This window comes from Mirounga leonina, unplaced genomic scaffold, assembly GCF_011800145.1.
Source record: "Mirounga leonina isolate KUSES-001 unplaced genomic scaffold, KU_Mleo_1.0 Mir_151, whole genome shotgun sequence".
In the NCBI taxonomy this organism is placed as follows: Eukaryota; Metazoa; Chordata; class Mammalia; order Carnivora; family Phocidae; genus Mirounga; species Mirounga leonina.
The window spans coordinates 110,967,293-110,987,816 of NW_023270377.1; the positions used below are offsets into that span (position 1 = coordinate 110,967,293).

The 20,524-nt window shown below is 42.0% G+C and overlaps 1 protein-coding gene across 3 annotated transcripts in view; it reads right to left on the reverse strand.

Moving 5' to 3' along the window:
• PLEKHB2 (pleckstrin homology domain containing B2) overlaps positions 1-20,011 on the reverse strand; it is a 77,754-nt gene extending 57,743 nt beyond the window's left edge. For all 3 annotated transcript variants that reach the window (XM_035008305.1, XM_035008304.1, XM_035008302.1), the window contains exon 1: positions 19,874-20,011. The gene's annotated coding sequence lies outside the window, so the exon portion shown is untranslated. The remainder of the gene's footprint in view (positions 1-19,873) is intronic.
• Between the last annotated feature and the right edge of the window lie 513 nt (positions 20,012-20,524).

The following is a 20,524-nucleotide window of genomic DNA, read 5'->3' on the forward strand; positions in this document are numbered from 1 at the left end:
GCAACCCACAAAATGGGAGAAGATATTTGCAAATGACACTACAGATAAAGGGCGGGTATCCAGCATCTATAAAGAACTTCTGAAACTCAACGACCAAAAAATAATCAAGTCAAAAAATGGGCAGAAGATATGAACAAACACTTCTCCTAAGAAATACAAATAGCTAACATACATGAGAAAATGTTCATCATCATTAGCCATCAGGGAAATTCAAATCAAAACCACATTGAGATACCACCTTACACCAGTTAGAACGACAAAAATTGACAAGGCAAGAAACAACAAATCTTGGAGCTTGTGCAGAAAGGGGAAGCCTATTACACTGTTGGTGTTTGTACAGCCACTTTGGAAAACAGTGTGGAGGTGCCTCAAAAAATTAAAAATAGAGCTACCCTATGACCCAGCAATTATGCTACTTGGTATTTACCCCAAAGACATAGATGTAGTGAAAAGAAGGGCCATATGCACCCCAATATTCATAGCAGCAATGTCCACAATAGCCAAACTGTGGAAAGAGCCGAGATGCCCTTCAACAGGATAAAGAAGATGTCCATATATACAATGGAATATTACTCAGCCATCAGAAAGGATGAATACCCAACTTTTGCACCAACATGGATGGGACTGGAGATTATGCTAAATGAAATAAATCAAGCAGAGAACGTCAATTATCATATGGTTTCACTTATTTATGGAACATAAGGAGTAGCATGGAGGATATTAGGAGAAGGGAAAAATGAAGGGGGGAAATCGGAGGGAGAGATGAACCATGAGAGACTACGGACTCTGAGAAACAAACTGAGGGTATTAGAGGGGAGGATGGTGGGGTGATGGGTTAGCCCGATGATGGGTATTAAGGAGGGCATGTACTCCATGGAGCACTAGTATTATACGAAAACAATGAACCGTGGATCACTACATCAAAAACTAATGATGTATTGTATGGTGACTAACATAGCAGACATAAAACAAAACAAAACAAAACAAAAAAGTAACATAGACCTGAAAGGAACACAGACAATATACAGCAACAGTCACCTTACAGGCAATACAATGGCACTAAATTCATATCTTTCAATAGTTACCCTGACTGTAAATGGGCTAAATGCCCCAATTAAAAGACACAGGGTATCAGATTGGATAAAGAAAACGAGACCCATCGATAAGCTGTCTGCAAGAGACTCATTTTAGACCCAAAGACACCTCCAGATTTAAAGTGAGGGGGGTGAAAAAACATTTACTATGCTAATGGACATCAAAAGAAAGCTGGGGTGGCAATCCTGAGATCCAATTAGATTTTAAACCAAAGAGTATAATGAGAGATGAGGAAGGACACTACATCATACTTAAAGGGTTTATCCAACAAGAAGATCTAACAATTTTAAATATCTATGCCCCTAACTTGCGAACAGCCAATTATATAAGCCAATTAGTAACAAAATCAAAGAAACATATCGACAGTAATACAATAAAGTAGGGGACTTTAACACCTCCCCCTCACTGAAATGGATAGATCATTTAAGCTCAAGATCAACAAGGAGATAAAGGCTTTAAATGACACACTGGGCCAGATGGACTTCACAGATATATTCAGAACAGAGATATATTCAGAACAACGTGGATGCAACTAGAGGGTATTATGCTAAGCGAAATAAGTCAATCAGAGAAAGGCAATTATCATATGATCTCACTGATACAAGGAATTTGAGAAACGAAACAGAGGATCATAGGGAGAAGGGAGGGAAAAATGAAACAAGACGAAACTGAGGAGGAGACAAACCATAAGAGAATCTTAACCTCAGGAAATAAACTGAGGGTTGCTGGAGTGGAGGGGGGTGGGAAGGATGGGGTGGCTGGGTGATAGACATTGGGGAGAAGTGCTATGAATTGTGTAAGACTGATGAATCACAGACCTGTAACCCTAAAACAAATAATACGTTATGTTAATAAAAAAAAAAAAGAAATATAGACTGTTAAGATTGTTGCTTCTACTCTGAATCTACTTAACTCCTATTACCAAAAATGTGTAAAATAAAATTGGAAGTCTTTCCATATTAAAAAATATTAAAAATAAAAAGACGGGTTTTGCAATGTTGTAGACAGCATTACATCTTTATAATAGTGTTATTACCCCCCAGAACATAAAACCGTATTCATTTACGCCAAAAACTGAATAATTATACTAAAGTATCCTACCATCATAATAATGTGTATTCTCAATCTGTATTTCACGTGGAAAAGAAAATATCTGGGTATACGCCAAAAAATTATTAGCAGGTATTTGGGAGCTACCAAGTCACAATATAATACAATTAAAGCTGGCTGAAATGCTATCATACAAATTCGCTGGTACTTGATCAGTTGGTGGTTATGTAAAAGTGTGGAGCAATAGAAAGGAGTTTCCTGAACTTCTGTGTTAATTTTTTATAAACTTTTATGACTTTTTTTAAAGATTTTATTTATTTATTTGACAAAGGAAGACACAGTAAGAGAGGAACACAAGCAGGGGGAGTGAGTGGGAGGAGAAGCAGGGTTCCCGCGGAGCACGAAGTCTGATGTGGGGCTCGATCCCAGGACCCGGGGAGAGTGACATGAGCCGAAGGCAGACACTTAACGACTGAGCCACCCAGGCGCCCCATCTTTTATGATTCTTGATATCAACTTGTCTCTATTTGCTGTCATTCATAATAGTCAAAAATGTCAGACAACTGTTAACACTGATAAGAACAGTTACATTTATTCAAAGGTCTTTTAAGAACCTGAGTCCAACAACTTTACATACCTATAAAATTAGTAACACTACCACTCATGAAGATAAGAGTTAAAAAGAGAGTTCGAGCTAAAACCTTAAGGACCTAGAGATTTCCTATTATCTACAAATTGTATGCGTCAACATCTGAGTTGCCAGATACTGTACCTGTATTCTCTTTGAAATTTACTTGCTGGGAGCCTGAGTTTTACTTTTCGGGTACCTGAGGTTCAAAGGTATGTCAACATGAGGGATCAGAACAGTTTGGGAATCAATACCAAGCCATTTGAGAAAAAAATGCAAAAAGAAGAAAAAAAAATACATGGAGGTTAAAGAACATCCTACTAAAGAATGAATGGGCCAAACAGGAAATTAAAGAAGACTTAAAAAATATATGGAAGCAAATGAAAATAAAAACACGACAGTCCAAAACCTTTGGGATGTAGCAAAGGCAGTCTTAAGAGGACAGGATATAGCAATACAGGCCTTCCTCAAGAAACAAGAAAAGTCTCAAATAACCTTACACCTAACCTTACACCTACCTAAAGGAGCTAGAAAAAGAACAGCAAATAAAGCCTAAATCCAGCAGGAGAAGAGAAATAATAAAGATGAGAACAGAAATCAATGATACAGAAATTAAAAAAAAAAAAATGAAACCAGGAGTTAGTTCTTTGAAAGAATTAATAAGATCAATAAACCCCAGGGGCACCTGGGTGGCTCAGTCGTTAAGCATCTGCTTTCGGCTCAGGTCATGATCCCAGGGTCCTGGGATCGAGTCCCACGTCGGGCTCCCTGCTCAGCGGGAAGCCTGCTTCTCCCTCTCCCACTCCCCCTGCTTGTGTTCCTGCTCTCACTCTCTATCTCTGTCAAATAAATAAATAAAATCTTTAAAAAAAAAAAAAAGATCAATAAACCCCTAGCCAGACTCATCAAAAAGAGAAAGAACCCAAATTAATAAAATTGTGAATAAAAGAGATCTCAACCAACACCACATACATACAATTATAAGAGAATATTATGAGCAATTAAATGCCAACAAATTAGGCACTCTGGAAGAAATGGATGCATTCCTACAAACATATAAATTACCAAAACTGAAGCAGGAAGAAATAGAAAACCTGAACAGACCTATAAACAGCAAAGAAATTGAATCAGGCATCAAAAATCTCCCAATAGGGTTAGAGCTCTTCGTCCACCTGGAAGGCGCAGCTCACACTGGGCAGAAACCTTGCTGAGGGGGTGGAGCAAGATGGCAGAGGAGTAGGAGACCTGGATTTCGTCTGGTCTCAGTTATTCAGCGGGATAGGGATCAAACCATTCTGAACACCTACAAACTCAATAGGAGATCAAAGAAAAGAATAGCAACAACTCTCTGAACAGAAAAGCGACCACTTTCTGGAAGGTAGGACGTGCGGAGAAGTGAATCTGAGGTGACGTTCGGGAGGATAGATGGCAGGGGAGGGGGCCACCGTCAGCTGATACCCGCAAGTGATAGAGCAGCAGAGCACAAAATCGGAACTTTTAGAAGTCTGCTCCGCTGAGGAACTTCACACTGGTGGCTAAGCAGGGGGTGGAAACCTCGTGGGACTCTGTGGTCTCAGGACCCTTGAGGTCACAGAAAGACCAGGGGTGCCTGGGTGCGGCAGGGCTCCCAGGTATCCGAGCAGGGAAGCCGGCTGCAGAGACGGAGCTGAGATGCGGGCTCTCTGCTCAGGGTTGCCATAAACCGCGACCCGTGGCACAGTTGGGCCACTGCTCCTCCAGGAAGGACCCAACAAGCGGCAGATCCGGGGAGACTCCCCTTCCTCCCCCGGGAGGAGTGCACGGGAAGTGCACCGAAGGGATCTGCTGGGTTTGGAGACTCCACACGAGGTCGGGTGCCAGAGATAGAAACGCTCAGTCACAGGCTGGGTGAGCACAGAGTGCGGCCGGAGACCGGGGAGACAGGAGTGACTGACTGCTTTTCTCTAGGGGCTCACTGAGGAGTGGGGCCCCAAGTTCTCGGCTCCTCCAGGGCAGAGATTGGGAGGCCGCCATTTTCACTCTTGGCCTCCAAAGCTGTACGGAAAGCTTTCAGTGAACAAAAGCTCCTGAGAGCAAACCCGAGCAGATTACTTAACCCGGACCCGCAAGGGAGGGGAAATTCCGCATCCCGCAAAGACATCTGGGAACCAGGGCAACAGGCCCCTCCCCCAGAAGATCAGCAAGAACAGCCAGCCAAGACCAAGTTTACCGATCAATGAGAAGAGCAGAACTCCATCACTAGGGGAATACTGCACATAGAATCCATGGCTTTTTTACCATGAGTCTTTAGTCTTTCAAAGTTAATATATCTTTTTAACTATCTTTTTTTTTTAATTATTCTTTTTCCCAATTTTTCTTTTTCCCCTTTTCAACCAACATCTTATCAATCCCTTTTTTAAAAAACATTTTTATTTTTCATTTTATTTTTCATTTCATTCTATCCCTTCATAGTAGTTACCCTTATTTTTGGCATGTATATATATAAATTGTTCTCTCTTTAAAATTTTGAGATAGTTTCTTCTAACAGATCAAAATATACCCTAAATCTCTAGTGTATGGTTTTGTTCTACTCTGCTGCCTGATCACATTCTCTCCTTTTTCTTTTTTTTTAAAATCCTCTTCTTTCTTTTTTCAAACAATTCCTTATCAATTCCTTCTATAAAATTTTTTATAATTTTCATCTTTACAGTCATATTCCATCCCTTCATCATATCAACCCTCATTTTTGTACATATATAAGTTTTTCTTTCTTTAAAATTTTGGGAGGCACTTTCTTCTAACAGACCAAAATACACCAAAAATCTAATGTGTGGCACTGATCTATGCACAAGCCTAATCATATTTGATCATATACTGTTTTTTTTTTGTTTTGTTCTGTTTTTGTTTCTTTTTATCTTTTTCTTTTTTTTTCTTTTTTCTTTCTTTCCCTTTCTTTCCCCCCGGCTTCAGGTCTTTTCTGATTTGTTTAGAGTATATTTTCTGGGGAAGTTGTTACCCTGTTAGCATTTTGTTCTCTCACTCATCTAGTCTCCTCTGGACAAAATGACAAGATGGAAAAAATCACCTCAACAGAAAGAACAAGAGGCAGTACCGACTGCCAGGGACCTACTCAGTACGGACATTAGTAAAATGTCGGATCTACAATTCAGAATCATCACTTTAAAGATACTAGCTGGGCTTGAAAAAAACATGGAAGTTATTAGAGAAACCCTTTCTGGAGAAATAAAAACTAAAACCTAACCAAGTCAAAATCAAAAAGGCTATTAATGAGGTGCAATCAAACATGTGGGCGCTAACTGCTAGGATAAATGAGGCAGAAGAGAGAATCAGTAATATAGAAGACCAAAGGATAGAAAATAAAGAAGCTGAGAAAAAGAGAGATAAACAACTACTGGATCATGAAGGCAGAATTCGAGAGATAAGCGATACCATAAGACGAAACAACATTAGAATAATTGGGATACCAGAAGAAGAAAGAGAGAGAGGGGCAGAAGGATTAATGGAGCAAATTATAGCAGAGAACTTCCCTAATTTGGGGAAGGAAACAGGCATCAAAATCCAGGAAGCACAGAGAACCCCTCTCAAAATCAATAAAAATAGGTCAACACCCCAACATCTAATAGTAAAACGTACGAGTCTCAGAGACAAAGAGAAAATCCTGAAAGCAGCTTGGGAGAAGAGACATGTAACCTACAATGGTAGAAACATTAGATTGGCAACAGACCTATCCACAGAGACCTGGCAGGCCAGAAAGGACTGGCATGATATATTCAGAGCACTAAACGAGAAAAATATGCAGCCAAGAATACTATATCCAGCTAGGCTGTCACTGAAAATAGAAGGAGAGATAAAAAGCTTCCAGGACAAACAAAAACTAAAGGAATTTGCAAACACAAAACCAGCCCTACAAGAAATCTTGAAAGGGGTCCTCTAAGCAAAGAGAGAGCCTAAAAGCAACATAGACCAGAAAGGAACACAGACAATATACAGTAACAGTCACCTTACAGGCAATACAATGGCACTAAATTCCTATCTTTCAATAGTTACCCTGAATGTAAATGTGGCACAAGCCAAGCTACTCATGCTCTTTGACAAAGTCCAAGTATGGGGGACGATTCTGAAAACAGGAGATTCCAGAGCTGGCTCCTACTATTCTCTTTCATTTTGTTCATGGCAATCGTTATAATTGTGGGAATATTTCTGGGCTGGCTCCTGTTATTCTCTTTCATTTTATTTATGGCAATCTTTATAATTGTGGGAATATTTCTGGGGTTTCATGATAAAGTGACTACTCAGTTACGCCTATCTAAGCAATCATAATGAAACTAATTCCACAAAGAATTAGTTTCTATAGAACAAAATAAGAAGACAGTCATGCTCTGTCTAGCAGCTTTCTCTTTGTGTACTGTTTTTTGGTTTTAGCGAAAGCCAATAAAGCAGAAATCAATAAAGGTCATGTTAATCATTACAAAGGAAAAATGAAAGAAGGCTATGGCTGTAATCAAGAAAATGATCTAAGATTTGGAAAACAAAAATATCCTAACATATATATAAAGTTCCTCCGAGGCTATCAGGAGGAGATGCTTGCAAACGGATCCTGTGTCTCTGTCTCCTCATTCGCCGACGATGTCCTTTCCTATGAGAGACCCACCCCGGCTGGAGCTGGACTCCGGCATAAAAGGGCTAAATGCCACAGTCAAAAGACACAGGCTATCAGATTGGATAAAAAAACAAGACCCATCGATATGCTGTCTGCAAGAGACTCATTTTAGACCGAAAGACACCCCCATATTGAAAGTGAGGGGGTGGAAAACCATTTACCATGCTAATGGACACCAAAAGAAAGCTGCGGTGGCAATCCTTATATCAGAGAAATTAGATTTTAAACCCAAGACTGTAATAAGAGATGAGGAAGGATACTATATCCTACTTAAAGGGTCTATACAACAAGATCTAACAATTGTAAATATGCCCCTAACATGGGAGCAGCCAATTATATAAGACAATTAATAACAAAAGCAAAGAAACACATTGACAATAATACAATAACAGTGGGGGACTCTAACACCCCCCACACTGAAATGGACAGATCATCTAAGCAAAAGATCAACAAGGAAATAAAGACTTTAAATGACACCCTGGACCAAATGGACTTCACAGACATATTCATTCCATCATTCCATCCCAAAGCAACGGAATACACGTTCTTCTCTAGTGCCCATGGAACATTCTCCAGAACTGATCACATCCTAGGTCATAAATCAGATCTCAACCGGTACCAAAAGACTGGGATCATTCCCTGCCTATTTTCAGACCACAATGCTTTGATACTAGAACTCAGTCACAAGAGGAAAGTCGGAAAGAACTCAAATACATGGAGGCTAAAGAGCATCCTACTAAAGAATGAATGGGTCAACCAGGAAATTAAGGAAGAATTAAAAAAACTCATGGAAACCAATGAAAATAAAACCACAACTGTTCAAAATCTTTGGGATGCAACAAATGCAGTCCTAAGAGGAAAGTATATAGCAATACAAGCCTTTCTCAAGAAACAAGAAAGGTCTCAAGTACACAACCTAACCCTACACCTAAAGGAGCTGGAGAAAGAACAGCAAATAAAGCCTAAACGCAGCAGGAGAAGGGAAATAATAAAGATCAGAGCAGAAATCAATGAAATAGAAACCAAAAGAACAGTAGAACAGATAACGAAACTAGGAGCTGGTTCTTTGATAGAATTAACAATATTGATAAACCCCTGGCCAGACTTATCAAAAAGAAAAGAGAAAAAAAAAGAAAAAGAAAAGAGAAATGACCCAAATCAACAAAATCATGAATGAAAGAGGAGAGATCACAACCAACACCAAAGAAATACAAACAATTATAAGAACATATTATGAGCAACTCTATGCCAGCAAATTAGATAACCTGGAAGCAATGGTTACATTCCTAGAGATGTATCAACTACCAAAACTGAACCAGGAAGAAATAGAAAACCTGCACAGACCATTACCACTAAGGAAATTGAAGCAGTCATCAAAAATCTCCCAACAAACAAAAGCCCAGGGCCAAATGTCTTCCCAGGGGAATTCTATCAAATATTTGAAGAATTAATACCTATTCTTCTGAAACTGTTCCAAAAATAGAAATGGAAGGAAAACTTCCAAACTCATTTTATGAGGCCACCTTACATTGATCCCAAAACCAGACAAAGACCCCATCAAAAAGGAGAATTACAAACCAATATCCTTGATGAACATGGATGCAAAAATTCTCACCAAAATACTAGCCAATAGGATCCAACAGTACATTAAAAGGATTACTGACCACGAGCAAGTGGGATTTATCCCTGAGCTGCAAGGTTGGTTCAACATCCGCAAATCAATGAACATGATACAATACATTAATAAAAGAAAGAACAAGAATCATATGATCCTCTCAATAGATGCAGAAAAAGCATTTGACAAAGTACAGCATCCTTTCTTGATCAAAACTCTTCAGAGTATAGGGATAGAGGGTACATACCTCAAGATCATAAAAGCCATCTATGAAAAACCTACAGCGAATATCATTCTCAATGGGGAAAAACTGAGAGCTTTCCCCCTAAGGTCACGAATGCAGCAGGGATGTCCACTATCATCACTGCTATTCAACACAGTATTAGAAGTCCTAGCCACAGCAATCAGACAACAAAAAGAAATCAAAGGCATCCAAATCGGCAAAGAAGTCAAACTCTCACTCTTTGCAGATGATGTGATACTTTATGTGGAAAACCCCAAAGACTCCACCCCAAAACTGCTAGAACTCATACAGGAATTCAGTAGTGGCAGGATATAAAAGCAATGCATAGAAATCAGTGGCATTCCTAAACACCAACAAGACAGAAGAAAGAGAAATTAAGGAGTCGATCCCATTTACAACTGCACCCAAAACCATAAGATACCTAGGAATAAATCTAGCCAAAGAGGCAAAGGATCTGTACTCAGAAAACTATAAAATACTCATGAAAGAAACTGAGAAACACACAAAGAGATGGAAAAATGTTCCATGCTCATGGACTGGAAGAACAAATATTGTGAAGATGTCAATGCTACCTAGAGCAATCTACACATTCAATACAATCCCCATGAAAATACCATCCACTTTTTTCAAAGAAATGGAACAAATAATCCTAAAATTTATATGGAACCAGAAAAGACCCCGCATAGCCAGAGGAATGTTAAAAAAGAAAAGCAAAGCTGGTGGCATCACAATTCCAGACTTCAAGCTCTATTACAAAGGTATCATCATCAAGACAGTATGGTACTGGCACAAAATCAGACACATAGATCAATGGAACAGAATAAAGAGCCCAGAAATGGACCCTCAACTCTATGGTCAACTCATCCTTGACAAAGCAGGAAAGAATGTCCAATGGAAAGAAGACTGTCTCTTCAACAAATGGTTTTGGGAAAATTGGACAGCCAACCACATGCAGAAGAATCAAACTGGACCATTTCCTTACACCACACACAAAAACAGACTCCAAATGGTTGAAAGCCCTAAATGTGAGACAGGAGTCCATCAAAATCCTAAAAGAGAACACAGGCAGCAACCTCTTCGACCTCAGCCACAACAACTTCTTCCTAGAAACAGTGCCAAAGGCAAGGGAAGCAAGGGCAAAAATGAACTATTGGGACTTCATCAAGATAAAAAGCTTTTGCACAGCAAAAGAAACGGTCAACAAAACCAAAAGACAACTGACAGAATGGGAGAAGATATTTGCAAATGACGTATCAGATAAAGGGCTAGTATCCAAAATCTATGAAGAACTTATCAAACTGAACACCCAAAGAACAAAGAATCCAATCAAGAAATGGGCAGAAGACATGAATAGACACTTCTCCAAAGAAGACATCCAAATGGCCAACAGACACATGAAAAAGTGCTCAACATCGCTCGCCATCAGGGAAATCCAAATCAAAACCTCAATGAGATACCACCTCACACCAGTCAGAATGGCTAAAATTAACAAGTCAGGAAAAGACAGATGTTGGCAGGGATGTGGAGAAAGGGGAACCCTCCTACACTGTTGGTGGGAATGCAAGCTGGTGCAACCACTCTGGAAAACAGTATGGAGGTTCCTCAAAAAGTTGAAAATAGAGCTACCATATGACCCAGCAATTGCACTACTGGGTATTTACCCCAAAGATACAAATGTAGGGATCCAAAGGGGTACGTGCACCCCGATGTTTATAGCAGCAATGTCCACAATAGCCAAACTGTGGAAAGAGCCAAGATGTCCATCGACAGATGAATGGATAAAGAAGATGTATATATATATACAATGGAATAATATGCAGCCATCAAAAGAAATGAGATCTTGCCACTTGCAACAACGTGGATGGAACTGGAGGGTGTTATGCTGAGCGAAATAAGTCAATCAGAGAAAGACATGTATCATATGACCTTACTGATATGAGGAATTCTTAATCTAGGAAACAAACCGAGGGTTGCTGGAGTGTGGGGTGGGGTGGGAGGGATGGGGTGGCTGGGTGATAGACACTGGGGAGGGTATGTGCTATGGTAAGCGCTGTGAATTGTGCAAGACTTGAATCACAGATCTGTACCTCTGCAACAAATAATGCAATATATGTTAAGAAAAAAAAAATAAGAAAATAGCAGGAGAAGAAGAATGAAGCGGGGTAAATCGGAGGGGAAGGCAAACCATGAGAGACTATGGACTCTGAAAAACAAACTGAGGGTTCTAGAGGGGAGGGAGGTGGGAGGATGGGTTAGCCTGGTGATGGGTATTAAAGAGGGCACGTTCTGCATGGAGCACTAGGTGTTATGCACAAACAATGAATCATGGAACACTACATCAAAAACTAATGATGTAATATATGGTGATTAACATAACAATAAAAAATTTTTTTTAAAAAAAAATCTCCCAATAAACAAGAGTCCAGGGCCAAATGGCTTCCCAGGGGAAATCAACCAAACATTGAAACACAAATTAATACCTATTCTTTTGAAGCTGTTTCCGAAAACAGAAATGGAAGGAAAATGTCCAAACTCATTTTATGAGGCCAGCATTACCCTGATCCCAAAACCAAAGACCCCACTAAAAAGGAGAATTAACAGACCAATAGCCCTGATGAACATGGATGCCAAAATTCTGACCAAGATACTAGCCAATAAGATCCAACAGTACATTAAAATGATTATTCAGTACGACCAAGTGGGATGGATTTATTCCTGGGCTGCAAGGATGGTTCAACATCCAAAAATCAATGTGATACATCACATAAATAAAAGAAAGGACAATAACCATATGATCCTCTCAATTAATGCAGAAAAAAAAGCATTTGACAAAATATAGTATCCCTTCCTGATAAAAACCCTCCACCATGTAGGGATAGAGGGAACACACCTAAACATCATAAAAGCCATATATGAAAGACCCACTGTGAGTATCATGCTCAATATGGAAGAACTGAGAGGTTTTCCCCTAAGGTCACGAACAGGGATGTCCACTCACACTGTTGTTCAATATGCTACTGGAAGTCCTAGCCTCAACAATCAGACAACACAAAGAAATAAAAGGCATCCAAATCAGCAAAGAAGAAGTCAAACTTCCACTCTTTGCAGATGACATAATAACCTCGGAAACCCAAAAATTGCTAGAACAAATACAGAAATCCAGCAAAGTGCCAGGATATAAAATCAACACAGAGAAGTCAGTTGCACTTCTATACACTAACAATGAAGAAGAAGAAAGAGAAATTACAGAATCAATCCCATTTACAATTGCACCAAAAACCGTAAGATACCTAGGAATAAAACTAACCAAAGAGGTATAAGATCTGTACTCTGAAAACAATTTAACACTTATGAAAGAAATTGAGGAAGACACAAAGAAATGGAAAACCATTACACACTCATGGATTGGAAGAACAAATATTGTTAAAATGTCTATACTGCCCAAAGCAATCTACACATTCAATGCAATCCTTATCAAAATACCATCAGCATGGGCGCCTGGGTGGTTCAGTTGGTTAAGCGACTGCCTTCGGCTCAGGTCATGATCCTGGAGTCCCGGGATCGAGTCCCGCATCGGGCTCCCTGCTTGGCAGGGAGTCTGCTTCTCCCTCTGACCCTCCTCCCTCTCATGCTCTCTGTCTCTCATTCTCTCTCAAATAAATAAAATCTTTAAAAAAAAAAAAATACCATCAGCATTTTTCACAGAGTTGGAACAAACAATCCTAAAATTTATATGGAACCACAAAAGACCCCAAATACCTAAAGCAAACCTGAAAAAGAAAACCAAAGCTGGAGGCATCACAACTCTGGACTTCAAGCTGTATTACAAAGCTGTAATCATCCAAACAGTATGGTACTGGCACAAAAACAAACACATAGCTCAATGGAACAGAATAGAAAACCTAGAAATGGTCCCTCAACTCTATGGTCAACTAGTCTTTGACAAAGCAGGAAAGAATGTCCAATGGAAAAAAGACAGTCTCTTCAACAAATGGTGTTGGGAAAATTGGACAGCCACATGCAGAAGAATGAACCTGGACCATTTCCTTACACCACACACAAAAATAGACTCAAAATGGATGAAAGACCTAAATGTGAGACAGGAATCCATCAAAATCCTTGAGGAGAACACAGGCAGCAACCTCTTTGACCTCGGCTGCAGCAACTTCTTGCTAGATAGGTCTCCAAATGCCAGGGAATCAAAGGAAAAATAAAATTGTGGGGCGCCTGGGTGGCTCAGTCAGTTAAGCATCTGACTCTTGGTTTCAGCTGAGGTCAAGATCTAGAGGTTCAGGGATCGAGCCCCACGTCGGGCTCCACACTTAGTGCAGAGTCTCCTTCAGATTCTTTCTCCCTCTCCCTCTGCCGCTCCCTGCTCATGCTGGTGCATGAGAGCTCAGGCTTGCTCTCTCTCTTTCTAAATAAATAAACAAAATCTTTAAAAAAAAAAAAAGTATTGGGACTTCATCAGAACAAAAAGCTTTTGCACAGCAAAGGAAACCAATCAACAAAACTAAAAGGCAACCCATAGCCTGAGAGAAGATACTCGCAAATGACCTATCAGATAAAGGGCTAGTATCCAAAATCTATGAACTTCTCAAACTCAACACCCAAAAAACAACAAATCCAGTCAAGAAATGGGCAGAAGACATGAATAGACACTTCTCCAAAGAAGACACACACAAATGGCTAACAGACACATGAAAAAATGCTCAACATCACCCGGCATCAGGGAAATACAAATCAAAACCACAATGAGATACGACCTCACACGAGTCAGAATGGCTAAAATGAAGAAGTCAGGAAACAATAGATGCTGGTGAGGATGTGGAGAAAGGGGAACCCTCTTTACATTGTTGGTGGGAATTCAAGCTGGTGTAGCCAACTCTGGAAAACAGTATGGAGGTTCCTCAAAAAGTTAAAAACAGAGCTATCCTACAACCTAGCAATTGCACCACTAGGTATTTATCCAAAGGATACAAACAGTGATTCGAACGGGTACATGCACCCCAACGTTTATAGCAGCAATGTCCACTTCAGCCAAACTGAGGAAAGAGCCGACAGTTGAATGGATAAAGAAGATGTAGTGTGTATGTGTGTGTGAAGATATCTATAATGGAATATTACTAAGCCATCAAAAAGAATGAAATCTTGCCATTTGCAACAACTCAAGTGTACAAAACTTACACAGTAGAGAAGACTAGAGGTATAGGCTTTGAACCAGTATAGGCTGCTGGGAAGAAGGATGTTCAGGAAACGAACCTTGGACTCACACCCTCAGAAATACACTGAGTTTGACTACTTGCACTTGCTGAGCAGGCACTTACAAGCCAGTCTCCAGAAAAGTCAAAAGAAACCAAGAAAAGATTAAAGCCCCATGATAATAAAAGCCTCCTAAAGCCCCCTGTGAGATCTTCACTCTAATTGGGCAATATCATCCATGACAGCACATCTTCTTGGGGGACTAAAGCCAGGGTATTTTGCCATCTTAGCAGAGACTGCAAGGTGGGCCCTCATCTGAATGCAGGAAAATAAGTTCTTTATCCCCACTAAAGAGATGTGTGTCCTTTGTGCTAATAGCCTCTTCTGTCAGGCATCACTTTGGTATCATGACCACCACATGAAGCTTATTGCCTCATCAGCCTTAGTCTCAGCCTCTAAAGCAAGAGAACCCTTGCCTCTGACTCCCAACCCATAAGCAACATGTAACACAATACAGACCCTCCACATAAGATACACCAAGGTCCTATAAATAAGATACACCACGGGCAACAAGTCCTTAAATAAGCAGCTGCCATCAACTGCTCCTTAAATGACCCACCTCACCTAAACTGGACCGCAGGTACATCTTTCTATTTAGAGTCTGTACCCTGCCAGGCTCCTGAATCCTGACCACAAAGCAGAGGAGGAAGGGACATTATCACTCAGCCTACTTGCCCTCAGCCTTACAGAGCACTCACATGCCACTGCCTAAAAGAGGTACCCTACTCATCAGCCTAGCCCAATTTCTGATCCCAGATCCTGCTAGCCTGCCCTGCCTTGAGATTACCTGGAAACAGTGCTCAGAGGGGGGAAACAAACAAACAAAAGGCAGACTTTAAACATCCATCTTTTCATTTTTCCCTCCGTGTTAAACAGAAATATTACATAGATATGTAAAATCCATATTTCTTATCACTAAACACTGAAATTCACAGGAGAATTATTTTCATAGAAGACACAACAGTAATACTAAAATGAGGATCCAAGACAAAAGATATACCAATAATGTCAAGATCACCCATGCTGGTGACTGCTTTGCTATTTTCAACATTAATGATGGATTATAAGGAGCACAAACAACTAACTCTGTTCCCTCCTGAAATGGAACTTAAACGAGTTAAGGGGAAAACAAGGCATAAATCACAAAGACAAAAGATACCAACAGCAGAGACAAAAGCAGATGACCCATGTTCAAATCCTGACTCACCGACTTATAAATAAACTTGGGCAAGAGGGGCAGGGTTGGGAAATAAATAAGTAAATAAATAACCTTGGGCAAGTTACTTAACTTTTCCAAGCCTTAGTTTCTTGATCTATACAATGAGAATGCCAACACCTACTTGACAGATATTTGGAAAACTGGGTGAAATAACATGTGTTTGGCATAGTGCCTTACATTTACTAAAACTCAAGAAATGGGAGCTGCTCACACAGCAATTATTACTGTTATCACTATTACTTCCTCACCTGACAAAATTTGCCCAAAACATTCCAGGAGACAGAAGCACATTAGGATGCTTCTCAAATGGCTTAGAAGATTTAATAAATTAAGATGCCCTTGAAGGTCAAAATTTGAACACATATACACTTAAAGTAAAAGCAAAAAACAAATAAAAGACCTCCCAGTACATAACCAAATCCATCTCTTAAGGAACAGGAATATTTCTTTGCTTTCCTTGCTGAATTCCACATCACTTCACAATTTATTTCAACATTTCACTATTTATATCCTGGAGCAAGATCTATTGCATAAACTAAAACTCATCAGATAAAAGTCCTGCTGGTGGTCTCTAAAGAATAAAACACCAGCAAACTAACTAGTTGAAAAATACCCACATTACTCACATGCCAGTAAACCTATAGGAAGTTTTCAAATATAAATCATATTCAGCAATTCAAATTATTTTAAATGTGAACTGAAATCATTTCAAAAACACTAAATCCAGGGGTGCCTGGGTGGCTCAGTTGGTTAAGCATCCCAACTCTTGGTTTCGGCTCAAGTCCTAATCTCACCAGGGTCATGAGATTGAGCCCATGTGGGGCTCTGCACTCAGCATGGAGTCTGCTTGACATTCTCTCTCCCTTTCCCTCCAGCCCTCCCCGCCTTTGTGAGTGCATGCTCACTCTCTCTCTAAAATAAAATAAATTTTTAAAAACAAAACGTAACACTGAATCCAAAAGAGATCAATTTAACAGGTAGAAAGAATATTGCCTTTGGAATCTGGCAACAGATTCCTTTTACTACCTTTTACTAACTGGTATGACTTTGAGCACAATACCAAACCTCCCAAGCCTCACTTTTCTTACCTATACAACAGGACATTACTAGTTATCTTATAAGGTTAGTGTAAGAATTAACTGAGGCAATATGCCCAAAGAGCCCCTTAGGAGGCTCTCCAAAACAGAGAACAGCTATAATTACATTACTATTTTGTTCTAAGAACAGCAATTCAGGGTTGTCTACAACTGACTCATTCACAATACCCTCGTTCCTCTGGCTAGCCCTCTCTGTACTTTAACTGTAAAAGTTACTACCTTATGAAAGGGAGGAAAACTCTGTTCTTCAAAAATGATAATGCAGGGGCACCTGGCTGGCTTCGTCAGTAGAGCATGACACTCTTGATCTCGGGATTGTGAGTTTGTGCCCCACACTGGGTGTAGAGATTACTTAAAAGTAAAATCTTTAGGGGTGCCTAGATGGCTCAGTCAGTTAAGTGACCAACTCTTGGTTTCGGCTCAGGTCATGATCTAATGGGGTGTGAGACTGAGTCCCGCCTTGGGCTGTGCACTTAGCTCAAAGTCGGCTTGAAGATTCTCTTCCTCTGCCCTTCCTCACCGTAGGAACACACACACACACACACACTCTCTCTCTCAAATAAATAAATCTTTAAATAAAATCTTTAAAAAAAAAAGAATGATACTGTAAAGGCAACAAGAATTCCCAAGCGTCTCTAAATACAGGGGACAAGAACTGGGTGACCCATCATCATTTAGAGGTCAGTTCGTATGTAGCACTGGCCATTGCCGGGTAGCAACCATTTCTTGATAACAAGCCTAATACAAGCACTCATCAAAGGGCAGACACACTGGACAGGCAAGAAAGTTCAACTTTCTGTCCCCATGATCAAATTCAGAAGCAAACATACAACCAATAAATCATAACTAAACCACTTTTTGTAACATGTTTAATAGTTTATTTTACTCTCTGCAGTTTTTCATAGTTACAGACACTAATAATTTTTAATTTCTTCAGACATCTAGTAAGAAAGAAAAAAAGGCAGAGTTAAGGAGAAAGAAACCAAATATTAATGTAGGGTGGCAAGCTGGGAAGCATAGCAAAGTTTCTAGAGGGAATCAGAAAAACCCTCTATCTTCCAGAGGAATAATACGACCATCACACCAAGAATGGTATCTGTTCATTCTATAGAATGATGTACACACACACACACAAAATGTGTACACATTTCATAAATTCAGTCCTTGAGATTATTAGGAATATTGCCTACAGAATGTGCCAACGCAATTAAAAATATGCTAGTGAAGAACCTCTGTCAGGTTCTGAGTTCCTTTCCGCAGCCTCCTTTAGTAAACATTTACTGAACACTATATTGTCTGCCAAGACCATCCTGCAACATTTTGGATTCCTGCCCTCAGAGATTAGTATGTTGGGGAGGGGCAGGAGGAGTCAAGTACAGAAATCACTAACGCAAAAAGTAATGCCCCAGGCATTCTCATTCCCATGTACAGGCTGGCCCTTAAGACAGTCCGGCTGCCCAATCACATATATTTTGGTCATTGATTTGTTCGACAAAAAATGACGGCCGTAAGTCAGCTGACAATCCCCGCTTAGGCCCTAATTCCCCTTGTGACTTAAGACAACTCACTTCCTGCGCTCGCAATGGTTTCCTCAAAGACCACGAGACCGAGGAACTTTCCTCCCTTTCAATTTAAACACTCCTGCCTCAAGCAGTGGCTCCACCCTGTCCTAGTCAGAAGAGGCACTCAAAAAAAGAAAGATTCTCAGGGGCCAGGAGTCAATGGCGTTGGGAATTAACCACGTTCCTCTAGATTTCTTGACAGTATGACTGTCACACCTCATTCCCTCCACCCACCCTGAAAAACAGGAACTTACTATTCGTTCATTTTTATGAAGCCTCTTCTTTGTAAATTACTCTACATTTGAGATAAAAACAAAAAACTCTTTGCGACACAAAATAAAAACCGTGGGCTCCGGAGTTCCCGATCTGGCTGAGTGAAAGGATCAAACGTGAAAAAAGATAATGTACAACCAAAAGTCTTAACCACCACAAAGCCAAGAGTAAGTGAAACGAAGCGGGAGGCCGGGCGCACCCGCGAGTCCACAGCTTCAATGCCGCTCCGGATTCCTAAGGAGAGTGCGATCTCAGTGCGGGCAAGGGCAGAGACCAGGCACTGGGAGACCCATGCGTGCGGAAAGGTGGCGGGCTCGCGGGGAGCACCTGCGGGAAGGGGGCAGCAGAAGGAGATCGGGCGGGGCTGGGCGGCTCTAAGGGAGGCTCTGGAGCGGCGGACACCAGAGAGGGGAGAAGGGGAGTGGGCCGGGGATCGCCTCAGAGGGGCGCCGAGTGGGTGGCGCTAGAGGAGGCTCCACAGGACCCTGGGACGGAGGGACGCTGACCCGGAGGAGGGGGTCCTCTCCGAGGGGTGCGGGGTTGGGCGGCTCTGGAGGGGCCGGCACCAGGGAGGGGAGGCGACGCGGGCCGAGGACAGTGCCTCCAGAGCGGCTTGGAGCTGGGCCGCTCTAGCCTGGCCGAAGCCGAGGGGGTCCGCTCCGAGCGGCGCGGGGTGGGCTCTAGGGAAGAAGGCTCTGGAGCGTCCAACACCGGGGAAGAGGAGGGCGCTCGGAGCTCGAGGGCTCTAGCGGAGGCTCTGGTGGAGCCAACACCAGGAAGGGAAGAAAGGAGGAGGGCTGGGGGAGGGGGGTCGCCTCCGATGGGCGCGGAGTGGACCGCGCTAGAGGTGGCTGGGATCTAAGCCAGGGAGGGGCGGGCCGCGGGCTGGAAGGGGGGGTCCTCTCAGAGGGGTGCGGGGCTGAGCGGCAGTACGGGAAGTTCTGCAGGGACCTACACCCGGGAAGGGGAGGGCGCGCGGAGCGGGGCGACTCTAACCGAGGCTCTACAGGGACCGACGCTGGAGAGGGGCGGGACGCGGGTCGAGAGGGGATCTTCTCGGAGGGGTGCGGGGCTGGGCGGCTCTAGGAAAAGCTCCAGAGGAATCAAATCTGGGGGATGGGGAGCAGAAGGGGGCCTGGCGTCACCCGGACCGGACCGACACATTTACCTGCGAACTCTCGAGGCGCCGCCGCGGAGCACCGAAGCAAGGCACTGGAGCGCAGGGACGCCGCTGGGGTTCCTCGGCTCCGACTGCCTCACGCCTGCGTCCGGGCCGATGTCCAGCGTCACACCGCCCCGGCGCGCATGCGCTCGGTCGCGCGGGGCATGCCTGGAATAGTCGCGGGGGCTGCGTCGGAGGTCGTCGTAGGAGGGAGGGCAGGGTCCTGAGGCATCCTCAACTCTACTTCATTTTCAACTGAAAGGGAATCGTTTGCACTCTGGTCTTCGTCCAAATACCATCCTCCAATAAGAGAAGCCAGGGCTGTTTAGAGAAAAGAGTGGTTCTAGAGCTGTGGCAGGGAAAGTACAACCGGAGTCTGGAGCTTGGTATAGCTCCAGAAGTAAAAAATGCTCAAAGAATAAAATCATGGAGGCCTGTCGAAGGACACAGGAGTCAACCTGGAAGAGCTCCCCATGGCCAAATCTGGAACAATTTGAGCACCAAAATAAATTATGTAGTATTAAATTATAACTTGGAGTATAAAACAAATATAATAGGGGCGCCTGGGTGGCTCAGTCATTAAGCGTCTGCCTTTGGCTCAGGTCATGATCCCAGGGTCCTGGGATCGAGCCCTGCATCAGGCTCCTGCTCCGCGGG